The sequence below is a fragment of the Formica exsecta genome, unplaced genomic scaffold (genome assembly GCF_003651465.1).
Source record: "Formica exsecta isolate Colony F162 unplaced genomic scaffold, ASM365146v1 scaffold3, whole genome shotgun sequence".
Lineage (NCBI taxonomy): Eukaryota > Metazoa > Arthropoda > Insecta > Hymenoptera > Formicidae > Formica > Formica exsecta.
The window spans coordinates 1,113,820-1,134,147 of NW_021850256.1; the positions used below are offsets into that span (position 1 = coordinate 1,113,820).

Consider the following 20,328-nt stretch of genomic DNA (forward strand, 5'->3'; position numbering starts at 1 on the left):
CTCTTTCCCACACACATACAGCTCATTGTTACTTCTTCATTTTATCCATTCTCCGTTTTGAATTATATGTCACTAAGGTAAATATACAGAATATGGAACAACGTAAAATAATTAAATCATAAAATTCGCAATTGAAAATTAATTGTTATTATTTCGATATTAATTAAAGAAATGATGTTGAACCGATTAATTGCGTCTGTTTTGCTTTTCGCGCAACAATACGTTTCCAGTCCATAGCCTTCAAGATGAATGATGCCGCAAAACGCGATCGTGTTCATAAAAAAAATATCCAATTTCATCCGACGGAGCCATCAATCTTCCTCACATGTCCTTCTCCATGGATATGTGATTACAGTTAATAAATTGCGATCGGACGCAGGACGCTTTAATGCGCAAGAGAGCCTCGTTTAATTTCGAGCGAAATATAATAGATAACATTATATAAGTGAAAAAGACGATGTGTTGAGCAAATTAATCAACTCAATGTTTTAATAACATACGGTAAAAATTGAATAGACTTGTACAAACATATTTGCATGTATATTTGCGTTAGTTTTGCATTGAAAATATCCTTCCTCCCTGTGCGGTTTCTCACAAAAATAAATATTGAAGAGATATATGATTTCGTGTTTTCCTTTTTGCTATTCTACGACCCGTAAGGGAGCTAGTTATATCTTCGCAAGAGTTTGTTCTCGTTATTTGAGAATTTTTCAGATGTCACATACGATTTTCCGAAATTCACGGTAAAATGCGTGACAAATGCAGTATTTTCTTTTTAGGATAGTTGATAGTATATATACGCAAAAAAAAACAGACACAAATATATATATATATATCAAAATATTAAAAATATACTAAATAGAAACATATATATACATAAAAGCAGAGAGTACAAAAAAAACCAATAACTTATATAAATTATAAGATTTTGAGAGCAAAATTCTGAAATATAAGATTTCGCGAATGTATGCAACATATATATTCGTTCTGTTTTGATTCGTAAATTACGCTCTGTTATTTAAGAAGCTCCGCAAGTAATTCTTCCGCGATCATGGTCAATATTTTCCTCCTTCATTCATCGACATATCTGAGCTATGAAGCTGCTTAAGATCGGAATCCAGATTAAACGGAATCCTTGAATTAGCGCGTTTCTTCCAGGGCCGTGCTTATTGCCTGATCTTGGCGTAAGAAAGGAAGAACGCGCACTAGGTATTGGATCAACACAGTAAAGATATCATTACAAGTCGGATTGATGCCATGACGCGACAATAATGACAAACATGTTTGCAAAAGAAAAGAGAGAAGCAACTTCTGCAAAGAGAAAAACGCGAATGACTAATATAAAAAACCATGTATTTTAGCGATATTTTATCGAACTTATCTCTTTTTGTTTCTTTGGAACTCTATATATATAATATATACATAACATTCACGATTCTGATATTTTAAACATTCAGAAATAGTTTTTATACTGGATTATCTGACGCACAATCTTGCTTTCAAATATTTAGATAGCGATACTTTAATTTAAATGTGAAAGGAAAAAAGAATTGCGAATCCTGTAGTAATTCTTTATTAAAATTTTGCATACTTAAAAATGTTCTTTCATTTTTACTTGTTTTTCAATTTTTTATTCATAATTCCTTCCTTATTTTCTTTTCATATTCCTTGAAAGTTCTCTCCATTTTATAAGTATATTTACTGCAAGTACTTTATAAAGATTGCCTTAGATTGATAACAACTGCTTTTAGCACGTTTTTCTCTCTATCTTTCTTTCTTCCTTTCTTATTTTGATAAGCGGATAAATTTAATTGCGTCTCGTTCCATACGAAATGTTTTGCTCGGAACTTGAGGCAAACCAGAGACGAAAAACCACGATTGCGCGATCGCGAGTCAAGATAACAGCTGACATTATTGCGCTTCATGGATATTCAGGGCCACGCTGTAATCTCTCCATTTGAATATCCGGTCTGTGGCATCTCTCCTGGGCCTGGGGTTTGTACCGGGTACAAGGTACAAGGGGCAATCGAGCCACTAATTCGGTACGAGCACGTAGGCAACTGAATAGAAGTCCCGCTCTCTATTTCCCCCCGTGATCGTAAAATCTAATTTATCATTTCGAGAAAGGACATCTTTACGACACTCATGTTTTCATATCGAGTCTCGATTAAAACCGATAAATGAAGGTACGCGTCCGCGACGACAGTTGCTCATTTGGAAAAATTTAAAAGGATTAGTTAAAAAGACGAGACGGGAATCTCGCAACAAGATTATCGAGAATGACGAAAGAGGAAACTCGGTTTTACCATAGCACGTACTTCCACCCTCGTTTCCTACTTCTCGTAAGGCTGATTACAAACAAGAGTCTCTCGCGAGTCGTCTCTTTTTTCCTTCATCATCGAGCGTCGTCACCTCGCTCAGAAACAGAAAGAACATCATTAGCTCCAGAAGTAAAGTTCAGCAAACGGGTAAATACTTTCACGGCTCGTTACTTGAAACTTTGAGAACACGACCGTTAATCGATCGCCTCGTCATCGAGACAACGCGAGCCGTCTCGAGATTTTCGAAAAATGATCCCGTTACAATGAGCTCGAGAGGAAAGATTCTCGCGTGTCGAAGTAAAGGTCGAAGATCTCGAGGTTCGATTGCCTTTTGTATTTGACATTAATCCGTCCTGCCAGTGAACGCGTGTCCACGCCATTTTGTAAAACAGAGCTGATCACGAGACTTAAAGCCTTCTCGTAATTTCGGACGTGGCAAACTTCTCTCTCTCTCTCTCTTTCTCTCTCTCGAGACTATTATTATACCACCGGAAGTTGCGGAAAACGGTACTACTCTTAAACCTAAAGTGAATGTAAAGTTTAATAAAACCGATAAATGAAGGTACGCGTTCGCGACGACAGTTGCTCATTTGGAAAAATTTAAAAAAATTAGTTAAAAAGACGAGACGGGAATCTCGCAACAAGATTATCGAGAATGACGAAAGAGGAAACTCGGTTTTACCATAGCACGTACTTCCACCCTCGTTTCCTACTTCTCGTAAGGCTGATTACAAACAAGAGTCTCTCGCGAGTCGTCTCTTTTTTCCTTCATCATCGAGCGTCGTCACCTCGCTCAGAAACAGAAAGAACATCATTAGCTCCAGAAGTAAAGTTCAGCAAACGGGTAAATACTTTCACGGCTCGTTACTTGAAACTTTGAGAACACGACCGTTAATCGATCGCCTCGTCATCGAGACAACGCGAGCCGTCTCGAGATTTTCGAAAAATGATCCCGTTACAATGAGCTCGAGAGGAAAGATTCTCGCGTGTCGAAGTAAAGGTCGAAGATCTCGAGGTTCGATTGCCTTTTGTATTTGACATTAATCCGTCCTGCCAGTGAACGCGTGTCCACGCCATTTTGTAAAACAGAGCTGATCACGAGACTTAAAGCCTTCTCGTAATTTCGGACGTGGCAAACTTCTCTCTCTCTCTCTCTTTCTCTCTCTCGAGACTATTATTATACCACCGGAAGTTGCGGAAAACGGTACTACTCTTAAACCTAAAGTGAATGTAAAGTTTCGACTCATGAGTTCTTCAACAGTTTGAAAGTTCGCTCCCGTTATATACCGTCAGCCCTCGCGGCGTTGTTAATCGGTTCACTAACTGTGAATCATCGTAAAACTGCAAGTTCACCGAATCGAGTTCAACATTCAAACTTTTTCAAATCTTATATCTATAGAATGTATAATAACGTAACATCTCTCGGCTTTTGGAGGAGAGCGAATATTCTTAAGCAGCTAACAACCATTACGTTCATTATTTGATGAGAAAGTGGATACCCTAAAACCGGAGATATAATAGATACAGTCGCGCTGGCTCCAACCAGCCACGACTATATGCTTCTCTTGTTCGTCGAAGCGAAACGAGCAGCCAAGGAGCGAGGGATAGCATAGAGGGATGAAAACTAGTTGTTCCGTTGGTTAGCCATTCCGAAACACTAGGGACAGAGTAATGGACTGGCCGCGTTCGGAACTGTCATGTGTATACGTATAACAGCTAGACAATTCATCGGCATTGATCGAGGTCAAGTAAGCCCGATGAACAAAACGATGGGTTTATTCCTCCTCGACCGCATATATCCGTCGATCTGTTTGTCTGACACGCAAGAATAATCCGGTCACCTCGTAACACCTCACGGCCTATCTATTGCGAAAGCACTAAAATTCTACGTGCTTTCTTAGTTTTAAAGGATTATATGCTTGTTGAGTCTTCGATTTGACAGCCAATGCGATTTGAGGTAAACAGCTTTTGCGAAAAATTCGAAGAGATTAAAGGTGTGACTTAACTTCAATTCTAATTTCAATCGCCATATGAGATATTCTAAGATCGTGCCTTTTTATATTTTTAATAATATATTGATATTAATATACGTATAAATATATACGTTTATTACGCATAACGATCGCGATAATTATTGATAAGATTTAGTAAATAATCCATGACTACGTGAGAGCGAATTATTGCCTCATCCATCTTACAAGACTCATCGCATCTCCTGCGAACTTGGAATTCAGGCTTTGCCGGATGGTTTAGGTATTCAAGGCCACAAGTTTTAGGATCCTTCCTTCTGAAAGGGTAAATGGGTTAACGGTCTCAAAGCAGATCGATCCCCCTCCCCATTATACGCGCCGTTCGATGTTGGCTTTTCTCATTCTTCTTTTCGACCCTCGAATTCCGTCCTGTACAAGTAATTGCCGTCATCCGGAAAGGAAATGATTGCCATAATTAATCTTCCAATTGCTGCATAATCATCTTTCGATAAACACTTTACTTTAATAAGTAGCGACGAAGCTTGTCTTCTAGCTCCCTATATAATATCGCAATTCAGATGTAAAAAATATTTATAATTTAAATTTTTTGCCAATAATAAATTATCATTCCGATATTGTATCTCTGGTGCTTGAAAATTTCTCTATCGATATTTTTTTTTAAATAATACTACGAATAAAATATATTTGTTACATGAACTATGAATATTACATTTGCAAGAAAATATTGCGATTCACGATTATTCTGCATATGTAGATAGAACAAATCGACACGCTAATAACATCCGCGATATTGACAACACGCGGATGGAAATTTGGCAACTGTATATCGCGTCGCATATGCCTTGATTGAATTAATTGCGAGAACGTAGAATATTCAGTCAGTGTCCACCCGTAACACAAGTAGACCAAGCGCCACTTTGTTATGCCAGATCATTTGAAAGTTTTAATATCTGTAGCCGAACCACTGTGGCAAATATCTTTGTTGCGATGCTTGTTTTAATCCCGTTATTGTCTGTTACTGGAAATCAATTAATAATGTTTATGTGGATAGGGAATAACAATAATTGTCCGCATTTTCGCATGATATACCTCATCGTACTTTTGACATATGAATTTAAATATTAAAACATCGTCATGTCATCAATAATAGCAATCACAAGTGTACGATTGGCATTCGTTAGGCTTGTAAAAATACTAAACAAATATTAAATTTTTGTTCCCGCGATTCTCGATCTGCACATCGTTTCAAATCATATATTTGAATAATCACGATGACGTACGTGATACTAACTCAATATGTCGTATGTGTATGCGTAATATGATTCGGCATAATTCCGCCTCGACGGGATGCGTTTAACCGCGAGTACGTGGATACCGCCCGCATGTCTCGGCGATCATCTTCGGAAATCTGCGTCGCGACGTCATTAAATCTATGTCACGATCCAGCGTCAAATAATGGAACGATCGAACCGAAGATATCTGTTAGCTCGCGGTCGCACGCCTCTCTATTGCTCGTATCTCGCGTTAATAATTTACCTTACTAACGACTAAACCCGTACGCCGCAAAGATACGAGTACACAGTCGTGAATGCACGTTACAGCGTGATGCGAAGCGATGTTATCTTCTGCCGCAGTATGTCAGGACCTTTTCAATACATATTCGCGTAGGCGTCCCCGGGTTGCCGATAAAATTAATTGCATGCGTTCGGAGATAAATGTTACACCGTTTGCGCGGCAAAAGTCGATAACACGCGAGATGAAACGCCTTACTGAAAAGGCGACACGTGCCACGAGGATTGTGCGCGAGGATGCGCCCTTTTCGCGAACAATTGGAAAGTTTCAATTAAAACTTTTACATAACTGTAGGGCACACGTGATAATTAATTCGTGCTTAATTCGCCTCCGTTTGTCTGCCATTTGAAACATACGAGCACCTTCGCACGCTGAGTTTTGTTTCCTCTCTCGAGGCGTAATAATATCCAATTCAGAATTTCATTTAAATGCATCGCGCGGGTGCGCTAAATTTTACGATTCATCTGGAATAATCGGAATGCTTGCAAAATAATCGCATTGCTTTCCCCGACAAAAAAGAAGTATTGTTTGAATTTATCGTTAAATAATTTCCACATACGGTTTCCTGCACCAACTGCACACGCGAAATAATTCTTTTAACAGAAATATTTCCAGTAATATTATTCGCATTTTTCTTGTCGAACATTTTGCAAAAAGTAATGTAAGTAAAAACTTAAAAGTACGAAAAATTTCTCCCGACATTTTTTTTGCTTGACGAATTTAAAATGAATTCAAGAGCAACTGTCACACGATTGGAAGTCGGCCGAGCATGCAAATCCACGATTGTCCTTTTCCCTCGCGATGAACTCCAATGAAATCGATATTTTTTTTTAATTGTGGTAAAGGCTACAGTTAACTGGAAGCATCTGGTGAAAAATTGTCTCCGCATCAGGTTAAAGTTTAAATCGCTATTTTATAAAGGGGAAAAAGTTTTTCGTCGGCTTGAAACGCGGCGATGAGTGGTCTCGAGAAGAACAAAGAGAAAAGAAATTCTCTAAGAAATATTTTCAAAAGAAAATTCTTGCGTTGAGACGCAACGAGAGCCTCAAGAATATCGCACTCCATACAATTCTAGCGAAAAAATTTTGGATTCTTTGATAACTCTCGCGAATAAAACTACATGCATATCTCGATCTTTAATAAAAACAACGTTGGTTTCTTTATAAGTCTCTTCAGAATCGATTTATGTTACCCGATTACATGACGTCGAATGTGAAAATTGTAATCAACGATATATGAATTTAATAAGCCAAATCTATTTTATTTAAATAAAAACGAGCTGAATAGAGTTTTCGAGTACTTGTTGTCACGAGCTTTCGAAATATTCCGAAGATACGGTTGCTGAGTCCTGTCGCAGAATTTAATTTAATTTAATTTAACGCTCCAATTAGCGCTACTGTCTGCGTTGTTTAATACTTTCAATGCACTCGAGAGCCGCTAAATAATCTTCTTTTGATCTTGACTCTCTCAAGTAATCGCGTGTGGTTTAATGAACCGAGATCCGTTCTATAACTTAGAGAGGATATTAAATCTATAAATTTCTCCACACAAAATACGACACCGACAGGCGAATTTTAACAAGATACCATCCGATAAAACGCTCGATTATACCAATTATCCGTTGTAAACGTGCATATCGTGAAGACACTTTTGCTCTAAAACAAACTTTACATCGCCTATACCACTGCTTGTTCAGAGATTAATTCATAACTCCACTTGATAACACCGCTTTGCCGACTCTGCCCGTATCAGCTCGGGCAGTCATAAAGCTCCAACCGGAAGTCAAGGCACACCAACGTACACATACGCGATAGTACACGAGCTTGATATCGCGACCGTTTGTATTACGTTTCTAGATACAAGCTTAATAAAATGTAGTAGAATTACGTTTGAAACAATTAAGGAATTAACGATTCTACGGTCGCAATGTCATTTGAGGAGGACATTAATCTCATTGCGTGACTTTTAGCTTGTCTTTCGACAAAGATCCGTGATGAAATATAGCATTCCGTCGTTTCGATTTATCCCTTCCGATACAGAAGAATTAATTAATGATCCCGGAGTTGATAAGCGATGAGGCGGTGAAATTCTTACGGCTTCCCCGAACGGGTCGGCCATTCATGAACTTCTCCAACCGGAAGTGGAAGGCCGATCGGGTACGTGCGGCCTGATTTCTCGCATTGACCGAATGCATTCGTGTGAACGCGGGCGTTTCTCAAGCGTGGCCATAATTCTGTCCGATGCGACGTGTCGCCTCGCGGAGATTTGATCGCGCGAACGGGTTCTTTCCCGTCCGGAAACGGGAATGACTCTGTTATGCTAACTAATGAAACTGTTGCTCGAAGCAAATGCCACACGCTTATCTTCATTTTCCGGTCGCTTGATTGGACGAACGCGTACAATATCCAGTCGCGTGTGTCTTTCTCGAGGATGTATGGTTCCTTTGAAAATACATTGGCAATACATCTCTCGATCACGACGAGAGGCTTTAGCTTACGAAGTTAGACGAACACTCTGAGAAGAAAAGAAGAGCCACTTTAATTCTTTCGAGACGAAAAGATTCTATCCAGTTCCAAGTTATATCGATATAAGTCTTTGCCGAAGTTATTAAGAATCAATAATTGGATTGTATGATATTGTCAATGATTATTAATGTATTTTAGAACGGTGTTATATTTAAAAACAGGACTATAATTATATATAATTATGATTGTGTATATATACATAATTATATATATAATTATAATTGTGTAATTAATTACACAAATGTTATCAATTATATAACATACATAATTATATATAATTATAATTGTGCATATATCAACTTTCAATGTTTTCTAGAAATATTAATTTAACGATATATAAATATATCAGAAGCTTTGATGTTGTTAGGTCTTATCATTTTTCGTTCTTCTTGCTTATTAAACAGCATTATCTCAATTGATTTATCTTTAGAATAACGACAAACCGCAGTCAAGCAGAGCGTAACGCAATTATTTAGCGTACAACGCGAAACTTTCGACTTGTTTCTATGCAGGATATGTAGATGGTCTCCTCAATCCCGGGATTTCGGAAAACCTGGAACCACCACCCGAGCCGTTTCGTCCTTGATGCCGGCAAAGTTCTTCCTCCCTTCGCGGCTTCATCGTGCGTCCGAGCTGCAAAATATTCAGTAATTTCGTGGAAGCCCTGGTCTCTTGCGGAAGTTTTGCGGATTTATCCTCCGTGAGCCAAACTGCAGCTGTGATAAAGGCTTTAAGTAGGGTCGGATTAAACAAGTAACTACATCTATCTTGGAAATTAGGAAAAAGATGGGAGCCACTGCTACGTGAATAACGGCCCTTTATCCTATATCCTTGTGCGCATTTCAGTTGTATTTTTTCTGCGCGTTTATCCTAATGAACAAGCAAGCGACGAGCGTGCAGAGAAACGCGTGTTATTGCGACAACATCTGTGCGTTTTGTACAAATACCAATTGTGTAAACGGAATTTAGTCACTTTGCATTTGCATGTTTAGTGAATAATTAGGTAAATACTTTGCAGTTAGATTTACTTTGCATTGTGAGTCTGCTGTGTCGTGACTCAGCCCTGATGTTTCCTCAGGTTTCTTACAGAATCGGAAACTCGAGAAATTGAATTCTCTGTTTGCGAATAATCTCGCGTGTTGAATAATACACCTGTCTGCATCGACGCGACACGATTGAAGATGATAACGTATTCATTCAACATCGCAAAAGATATCTAAAGAGTCTTTAAAGTTTCAAGAGTTTCAAAAATCGATTCCCGAAAATGTTTCTGATCGTAATTTAACCGCAATCAATGTGACGAAAATAAACGTCATCGCGAGTTCTACTTTCTTTTCTGGGTTACAATATTGATCACACGGTTACACAATATTGATCTATAGTAAAAGGAATTACGTTCGCTTGCTTGAAGTTACATTTAAGATCGGGCAAAGTACATGGAGTAAATTGAATTCGAGTCCGCGTCTTACCCAGGAACACCTTTAAGGAAGGAAGCAACGACATGTAGAGATGTGTGCTTTATTTAGCGACGAAGCTCGACTAATTACGAAGCACACAGCTTGATCGACTTTCTCGACTCGTCTCCGTTCGTGGAAGCTGCCATTGGATTCGATTTTCTGTCGCTAAATAAAACAACGGTCCCTTCGTGTACACACGCGACACACACATATATATATACACATACATACACACATGCACACGCACGCACGCATCTACTGTCTGACGCTTATCCATTCGAACCAATATCGATAACAAATTAATTCAACAATTTTGTTCAATGCAACTGAAAGGAATGTGACGAAATCGATCTATACCCGGGGACATATTGTAATTTTTTACAATTATTCTCAAGCATGAGAGAATTAGAGAGTCTCGAAATTCGACGATTCTGTGATATATGGTTGATTGTTTCGAGGACGTCGCCGTTGCTCAATGACCCCATCGACGACTTCGAAATACTCTCTCGAAAATTATTGTTAGACATCGACCCAATTCGGAAATTCGAATGTCGTCAGCGAATCAATACCGCTACGAACGAGGAGATTTAGAGAGGGGAAAGAGAGAGAGAGAGAGAGAGAGAGAAATAGCAGAGAGAAAGTTGGATACCTCTCTCCTATTGAACATTTTACATACTTGCCGCGATTACACAGATATGTAGCATGTTAAAATAAAAGGCGATTTTCGCATATTTTTCAATACTCTTTTTTAGACAGATAAAAATCAATGTACTCGATGTAAAACTCTACCTACAGATTGGGACACGTTTTGCATCGCTATACATACGGATTATTATTAAAAAAGAAACAGAGTTGGCTATTCGTAAATCTCCGATTTTATAGCAAATTCTCAGAGCGACGGAAAGCTTCAACGATCTTTCTTTATGACTTGATATCCGTATCGGCCGATCGTAGGCGCACTGAGAGGAAAGAATTGAATTGACATTAAAAGGACTCATAAGAGACGAATTTGAGAGCGTGTGATCCGGAAAATTTGAAATGGGAGAACATTTTACGGCGCTATTTCGTCTTGGGTTTTATGAAGAATTTTGCATATCGAGCCATCGCGGATTATACCACCACGCGATATCGGACAGCGATACCTGTATTTAACAGTAATCAATATTCAGCAAAGATGCTCTTCTAGCCAATATCTAATGCTCTCTTTCACAAGCGGTCGCGATCAATGTAACACGTGCTGCTGTTATTAAGCTCTATTTAATCGCCTATGTGAGATCGCGTGTTAGAACGTACGCGTGAGGCTTACAGAGCGTACGCAGCCGTCACGTCATTTATCGTAAGGAATTTCAGGGTTACACGCGTCCACGAGCAATTGTGCTATAACGTTTCAACCCTACCATTTCTCTCGCTCCTAAAATCGAGTCATCTCGATTAAAACTAGAACGTTTTGATTAATGTTTGTATTTTACATATATTATATTTTGTATTTATGTGGCGATCTTTAATTTTATTCAAGACTTTTGTATCCGAAAATTAAGGAAGAATATTAAACATGCAAAGGTAAATCTACTCGAATTTTTATTCTTTTTACGGAAAATATCATTAGCTTATTTCGTAAGATAAACACTAATGCCAAATATTTAATTTGAGGGCAAACGGTAATGAACGTAACAATGACAAAATAGGATTCCCCCTCCCGTGTCTCCGATCCCGACGAAGAAACTCCTTGATTCTCTTCCCGCAGGGGGATGCTTACCCTCCCCAATCATTTTTCTACCCCTAAAAGTGTTACCTATCAATCCGTTGATCCATTTCATTTGCATCCTTACAACCTTATTATCATATAATCGATATCGGGTAAAAAGGAATGTGACGCGGTTTTCTTCTCCTTAGCTGTAATGTGACGAAAATGTTATTGAATTATTTTCTTTCTTTGTATTTTATCTATCTATCTTAATTACCTGCAGATTTATATCTTGTTTTCGTTAGACGATATCGATCGCCGAAGTAAGAGTAGAAAGCTATGTTCGAAAACCTACAGGAAGGTATAGCTAATTAATCACGCTTCTCGCATTTATAACTTTGTTTTAGAGTACTCTCGTCTACATAAAATATGAAATCGATTCGGGTACCGCGAAATTAACGCGCGAATAATTCTTAAAATATTATTTCACTGCAATATTGCAATTAACGAAGCTAGAATGCATTAATGATTATTAATTTTTCGACTGACCTAATATTTGCTACGATTTCTGTTATTCATAGAATAACAAAATTTTTTTCGCCAAAATTTTAAATATATAGTAGAGATAGAGAGTCTCACAGCGTGTCGAGGACATATATATACCGTTTATAGTGTCGCGCTTTTCTCATTTCTAATTTAAATGTCCGGTTGTATGCGGTATGATTTGAACTCGATAACTCGAAAGCGAAGCGAAACAGTTACTGATTGACAATACGGGCTAACGATCATTTCCTCCTCGTAAATGCGCCTATTATTTGAATATCCGCTACGATTTGCTTTTCTGAATACCAATAGCGGTGATGGAATTACACAATCGCGTAAAATTCCGCGTCTTGTTATTTAATTGATATAACAACACGTTAGATATACAGTGCACAACAACAATGCTAAAAATAAATTCTTTCAAGGTTCTAATGTTGAACAAATTGTTTTGACGCAAACATGCCAATATTATGGATTTATTGAACTGGGATTAGATCCGTTGCACATATTATTCGATTTAACAAGTGAATAAACGTTATGAAAAAAATTGTGGAAAAATTGCTGGACGATAGTATTCATTGTCTGAATCGCGATAACTTGAAAATCAAGCGACCGTTCGATTTCGTTCGATACGATGTATTACTGCTCGATGTTTGTATGAATGAAAATCTAGAGTGGGTTTCACGAACGAGAATGATATGTTCTATACAGAATTTTTACCCTTTCTCTCTCTCCCACATACACACACATACAAAATCTCTTAACTTCAGAAGTCGCTGCGAATGAATGAGTTTTAGTCACGCGCACAGAAATGTCGATTCAAGACGAATGGGATAGAAAGAAAGAGAGAGAGAAAGAGAGAAGGAGAGAGAGAAAGAGAAAAGAAAGATATAATCGCACAAAAACAACTCAAAAAGAGAAAAAGAGAAAAATCGCCAAGTCGGGACCCGAAAGAGAAATTATGTCGGCGGAATAAAATTCTGGAGCGAGCGAGAGCAAGTACATACTCAGAATTGCGAGGCACAGCTGTTTAGTGAAAGGGACAAATGTCAGACAGGCTGAAGATTTACAGAAAGAAGGACCGCGTAGATAAGGGAGGGCATAAGCGTTGAATTCATCACGTATATCATATGAGGGAAACACCAGGAAGAAAGGGAGAGGGAGAGAGAGAAAGGAAGATAAATTCGCACGCGGTTTCGGAGGGCTGCTGGCGAATATTGATCCCCGACGCGCGGGAATGAAAGCTGGGTCTGGGGAAACCCACGGGTCCGAGATCACGCTTCGCATGCCCTTTACGCCATCCGTTATAGTGTTCGTTAACGTGGCGAGCGAAATTCGAAGCACCGCCGCAGCCAGCGTGGAAAATGGTTGGTGGAACGCCGGTATTACCATCCGTGTATGTGTAATACAAATCGTCCGTCATAATTATTATTGACGGCCTGGTAGACACGCGTTCGCACCGACCCCGTAAAACACGCAACCCCCTGTGTGCGGTGTTACCGTTAACCTAATTAGGCGCGCGGATCGCGAGAGCGTGAGTAACTCGCGCTTACCCGAGGGGGATTCAATTTGCGCGGAGAAACTTGGATATCCGTGGAAATAAAGTTAATATTCGCAAACTCACCAAACAGCCAAGACATGGCAGAGTCGCGGAACTTTAAAGCTTACTTGAAGTTTATACCAATTTTCGATCATATGTTTGCCTATAAATGTAGTTGCAAAGTATATTATGCTTCTTACGTATTTACATGTTTATGATCTTGTTTGAAAAGAGGATTGCATGTCTTATGACATTTAATACGCAGAATATACTTAAATTGTTTTTCCGCAGCTGTGATATTTACGCAATCCTGATATATACGATTTAACACGTTAATATGTCACAACCTGACACTTTTTTTTAATAAAAATCTTTTTCGCTTAGAAGATATATTACTGTATCATCTATTATTTTCGAAATGCACACGCTGCATTTTGCGATAACGATTCTAATACCGAAAATCTCTAGAAATTATCATTTTTCAATGGAATTCATAGAAATTTGCGGACAGAAAATTCAATTTCCTGATACGATTCGGTTATCGACAAAAGGAAAAACAACAAATCGTCAGAGTTGTTCGAGCTTTGAACTTTGCTGAATCGAATGAACATCTATATTTTTCTGGAAAGAAAGAAAGTATCTCGACCACACTCGCTGGAGAATACTTCTCATAGAACCCCGTCTTTCGAATATCAAAATTTACGAGGAAAGTTTAATGAACGTTGTAAAAAAATTTTTCTTTTTTAGATGGAATATTAATTGGTTGCAATATTACCTCGGGCAAGTCGGCACAAAGCATCAGAAATAGTATTTGCTCTGCATCTACGTCTGATAAAATAATAACAAATCACATTTTGCAAATATAAAGAGAGTATACAATGTGAACAATTGCTTCTCGAAGCAAATAGAAATTACATTCGAAGTTCAATGCTCGGATGTTATTGCTCGGAGCATCGGGGAACATATCTCTACCTGTCAGAACCTGGCTTTTTCAATTTATCGACAATACACGAGCAACATCCATGTAGAATCGAATTCCATTTCACCGGTCGGTCGCCGCACTTCTTCGGAAATCGTGATTCGTTTTGCACTTCTCAGCGGGTTGCAAAGTGAGTCATTTTTCCCACGTAACGTCAAGAAGGTACTCCCGAGATCACCTCCTCGGAAAACAAACGATTTTTCCGAATGAGCCCAGAAGGAATACGAGAGACTACCATTTAGAACGCCACGGGCGGTGACTATCTTGTCGCGAAAATTTAGAATTATTGCTCAATCGAGCAAAATATTGCTCACAACACGATAAAAAATATCTCTTTATACCTCCGGATTTATCTTCATCAGACGAATACGAGTGTAAATGCTTAGCCTCACGTATTGAAGTCCTGTGCGGGGCTTACAAGTGAAATCCAATTCCATTTTGCCATAGGTTCTTATATACTCGTTGAGAAATAAACTCTCTCGCTGGAAGAAGAAGCCACGTAAATCCTCTTCTAATGGTCTCGGGCGTATTTATGCGTCCGTGAGGACGGCGATGGCCATTTTATCGGGTCTGAGTGAAACCGAGCGAAAAATATTATGAAAACTTTAGAAGTACCGACTCGAACATTTCAGCAAAATGTCGAAGAACAAGGCAGCGCCGACGGAATCAGGAACAAAAAGCAGCTTGAATTATCGAGTCTCTTTCATTCTCAAACATTGATCTTAATTAATGAAACGGATACATACAGCGGAATGGCTAACGGTATCGCGAATATAGCTTGCAGAATATCCGACGCGACTTGAACTAAAAACACGCGAGTTGAATATTTTTCTTGAATAAGCCCGTAAATATCGTACGGTTCGTGTAACCCGACACTTAGCATAATTCGGACGCATAACAATTCCGGCAAGATTACCGACGACATCCCGTAAATGTTATGGAACGTTATGCTATGTTGCGCTCGGTGAGAGTCATTAAAATTTATAAACAAGTGTAAGTACTCCGGATATATACACAGGACCATCGCGTGTCTTGCATCTTGCCCCGCTTAGTTGGATTAATTATTGATCCATATCAGCTGGGTCTTCGATAGTTTCTGACCAGTTATTTATTTTTACGATAGCACATCGCTTGTATAAACTTGTATAAACTTTGAGCAAAAACACGGCATGATATCGATATACATATATATATATATATATCGCAGTGAAACCACTGCGAGCTGTTCCCAAGACCATAATGCCTCTTCCACAACACGGTGCGGTTTATCGGTGATATACAAACTAAATTGCCAGATAACCACAATATATTGTACATTACGAAAACACACACGCATCTTGTAAATCTATCGCCTGACAATACGATCGAGCCCACGAACAATTAATAAAAGAAATATTTTATAATCTTTATTTGTACACAGAACTTCATATACAATATATTCAAAAACATGTATTTATTATATAGTATATATATATTATAAATAAATATAGATAAATAATATATATAATAATAACATATATAAATAATGTATATGTATATATAAGAGAGAGAAAAGAGATAATATTATAATTTTATTTAAAATTATAATTATTATATCATTATGCAGTATCAATATGTTAATATCTTATTTTCCATATGTAATTTTGATGACAATTACATTCATCTTGCGAAAGTCCGCAATGGCATTATAGATAGTGACAATGGAGTAATGGTGAAATTTCCGTTGGCTCGTTAAATATTGTATAGACAAGCGGCAACAAATATGGTTAAGTTTACCATGCTTGTTGCATTTTGGATTACACTAAATGACTCGTTATATTGAGATTGCCTTTCCATTGTCATTATCATATTTTCAAAAACAATTTATGCTATGCTTTTGTTGATTAAGAATTTACGCATAAATTTATAAATGCAATGTTTGTTTTGACGAAATAATAATACACGGATTAATTCTTTCATATTATAGCCAGATTACCAGAGAGCTTTTGCTGGGCAAGTATGGTCTTATAACAATTAATGATACTAACAGCGAGAGAGACCTGTTGCTTGACGCTTCCTGATAAACTTTGCCTATGCGCGATACATTACCTCGAAAAAATAACTTTAGCGATATCGCTTTTATAAATCTCGTTGTCGACTCTATCCGCGGGAAAACAATTTTCTCTCAGTCGAAAATAGGATTAGCCAATCTCACTCGTATCCCATTTCTGCGGGAGCACAACCTTCTATACATATATACTTATTAGGAATGGATGAAAAGATACAAAAGTATGTAGGTCCAAGTAAAAACAACACTATCGTAACTATCGGCAAAATGAAACTTTTGTTCGGGATGAAGCTGTAATAAAGGAAGAAACACACAATTTTTTCGCACATTGTACGAGATTAATGATTGATATCGCAATTATTTTGACGTTTATGGTATCGTGATAATATAGAAGATGACTTGGTAGAAAATATATAAATGCTTTTGGATATAATCTGCAAATATTAAAGAAAGCGAATTTGTCTTTTTTTGCAATCTCAAAATTTTAACAGAAAAATTTATATCTTTTTTATAGAAATCTCGAAAGAGAAACTGCATTAATTGGAATGCACCTTAATAACTGTGTCGCGACAAAATTGAAAATTAAAATTTATGAACGCATTAAGAGCAGCATACATCGAGATACCACGCAAGTAGCAACTCTTCGAACTTCTACAACAATACCACTTTCAAGTAATAATTTAACGATTGTTTTCCTTATGCTTAAGCGGCTCTTTCCTTCTCTCTCCCTCTTCCTATCTCTTTTTCATTTCCTCTCTCTCTCCCTCTTTAAAATTTTCACGGGCGTATTTCAAAAGAAAATTTTCCTTCATAAACACATACATAATACATGCATATATAAGAAAATCTCTAGCGGTAAACTGCAAAATCCCGCAAGGCTGTCCTATTTTTCGCTGTACGTGACGCGTTATGAATTAATCTCGGCCCCCTTTAATAAGATTACGGTCTTTCATGCTATCCAGAAGCGGCCGGACGAAGGTTTTTCTCTAACGAGATGTTTCACCTGGCTAAAAGTATTTTGTCATTTTCTGTGGGACGGAAGCTCGCGTCGCGTGGACGCGTATATAAGAGTATGCATTTCTACAAATCATTCTAAAATACCATTTACAATAAATAAATCTTTATGTTTTAAAGCATGTAAACTTTTTTAAAAATTGTTTTTATGTAAAAAACGTTTTATGTAAAAAAAAAGTATGCAGGGATTTTGCTTGAGAGATTTATGAGATAAGACAAACTCGAGACAAAACAGTAGACGCTCCAAAAATTTCGGAATTTTCCATGGACCAAATATTCTTCCTGCGTGTAAAGTATAATAAATTTTATCTCTCGCCGCACTAGCTGACATTTTATCTACTTTATTTCTGCGGCCTTCTGCGAAATTCTCTCTGAAAGCGAAAACCTCCATGAAGCTTTAAAAGACCCCTTAAAACCGATCGTGTAAAAGAAGAATGTATCAATTTAATTCGCATATTTGGATTAATTTCGCAGAGATATTTATATCTCTTCGATAAGAGAACAATCTTATATATCTCGGGATGATTTTGGAAATGAAATCTATTCAACAGAGACGTGATAATCGACATATGGTCTGACTTGTTGCGTCGAAGTACTCGATATCCGACAGACTTCCAGTCTCTAAATCCGCTGGACTTCCGTTCTTAATTGAATTAACTACGAGGCGGCTTAAGTTGGCTTAAAGTAAAATCTGTAACAATCGGGATACGATCCCGAGATCCGACTTTATTACGGAGTCGTTTTTCATTCACATTTACGGAGATATAGAAAGAACCAAAGGAAAACGAGAAATGGCTTTGACGCCGCTGTGTGACCAGTATCAAATAATACCGTGTCAGTAATGACCGTCTTGTGACATGAAAAATATAAAGCTCACGCGAGAAGTGAACCGCCCTATACCGCATGAATGGTAATCGTGCTATGACATGGATATAGTACAATAAACATTCCAGTTGGTACGTAGTAGATAGTAGATCGATAATCATTTGGCTTTACTGTGTTTATGTGCCGTTAGTCGTCTGCAATCGGAAAGACGTAGATCGACGAGAAATAAAAATAACTGGCATGTAAAAAACGTTATACTACGGCATCACCGTAAATAACCATTTTATATTAATAGCTATTAATTATGTGATTAACGACGACAATTTTATATTATCGCTGTTCATGGTTAAAGCACATAGCGCATGCAAATATGCGAACGCGTTATAAAAGTGCAATATATTAAAACGGGACAATAGAATACGCGTGGGTAACCTTGTTTCCTGTTTGCTGACACTCCAAGAGGCGCGCCGAGAGAAAATATTTGCAACCGAAAGGAATTTTCCACGAGTTGAATCTTAGAAATGACGTATAACCGTTCGTCTCTCTTTTGTAATGCAACTCGTGAATGCCCATCTTGATCCGGGAAAGAATTTGCCTGCGGTGTATCTGGCGTAATATCATCGCAAGGGTATTCTTTCTTGTGTGGTCTACAGCAGTTCGCTTAACCGGAAGGAAACCGATAGGAAAGCAAGCAGCAAATGTGAAACGGCGAAGCTGAATTCCGAGTATAAAATATGAAAAGAGCGCGAATGATAAACGCATGTCTCGTGTGATATACGATCGTAAATAACGAGTCACCCGCTGTTAAGATCTTGAGAACGAAATAATTCATATATATGTATAAGCCGAAGATTAAGTATCGCCTGATATTTTAAATACACTGTACTAGCATATGAATTTGTTTTAGAATATTTTTCGATATACTGAATCAATATTAATATTCTTGAGTTGGAGAAAAGTTAAAAAAGTTTGGAGAAGACGTCGTTATAAATTATCATTTTTTCCTTTAAATTTAATATATTAAAATAGCACAATTTTGTGATGAAATAAGTAACGTATCATATCTATCGACGACATCACATTTTATCAAATAACATAATCTTGTCACGTGTCAGAAATTGTCAACAATTATATAATTAAAACTCTTCTTCTCTTCGCGAAATTAGGTTAACGACTTTCGAAATTGCGCGATAATTTTCGAGCTAAGTTTAAGCGACACGTTTTCTTATTATTACGGAACGATGGCAACTTTTTTGCCAAACATAAAGAGCAGAATCTTATGCTGTAGCGTCGCAAGTAAATCGTAACAGTAGAGTTACACGGAAAGGCTAGTATCGATATGCGTGCAAGATGGCAATAACGGTGATAAAAGATGGACTCGTCGACAGTTTATCGAGGATCCAGGATATAGATATGATCGACCGTAGGTTTTCAGGTCGTGATGGTTATTTTGATCATCCGGAGAGATATGCGAGGCAGGACAACGAGTGGAATCGCTCCTGGGCGTTAGATCAATAAACACGACGATGTGTGACAAAAGCACCGTTTTTAAATCTTTTATTTTCATAAATTATATGATTAATCGATTCTATCACAGCACGCGATGTAATATTTAAGTGGCACATATATTTGACGGGATTTCCGATTTAGGGATTTTATTTCGAAATAGAATCTCGCTTGTTCGGCACTATCAAATTTAGATTGAGAATACATTGGGGGGGGGGGGGGGCATAATTAGATAGAAATTTCGATAACGACGCGCCTAAACGGCACGTTCATATGAATTACAATTATGATATTTTACATTCTAATAATATTGTTTTTTAGATT

General features: G+C 37.8%; 1 protein-coding gene across 3 annotated transcripts in view; it reads left to right on the forward strand.

The window, feature by feature from the left end:
* The window catches only part of LOC115237569, a 94,233-nt gene that overhangs the window by 14,239 nt on the left and 59,666 nt on the right, over positions 1-20,328 (forward strand). The gene's annotated exons all lie outside the window — the stretch shown is intronic.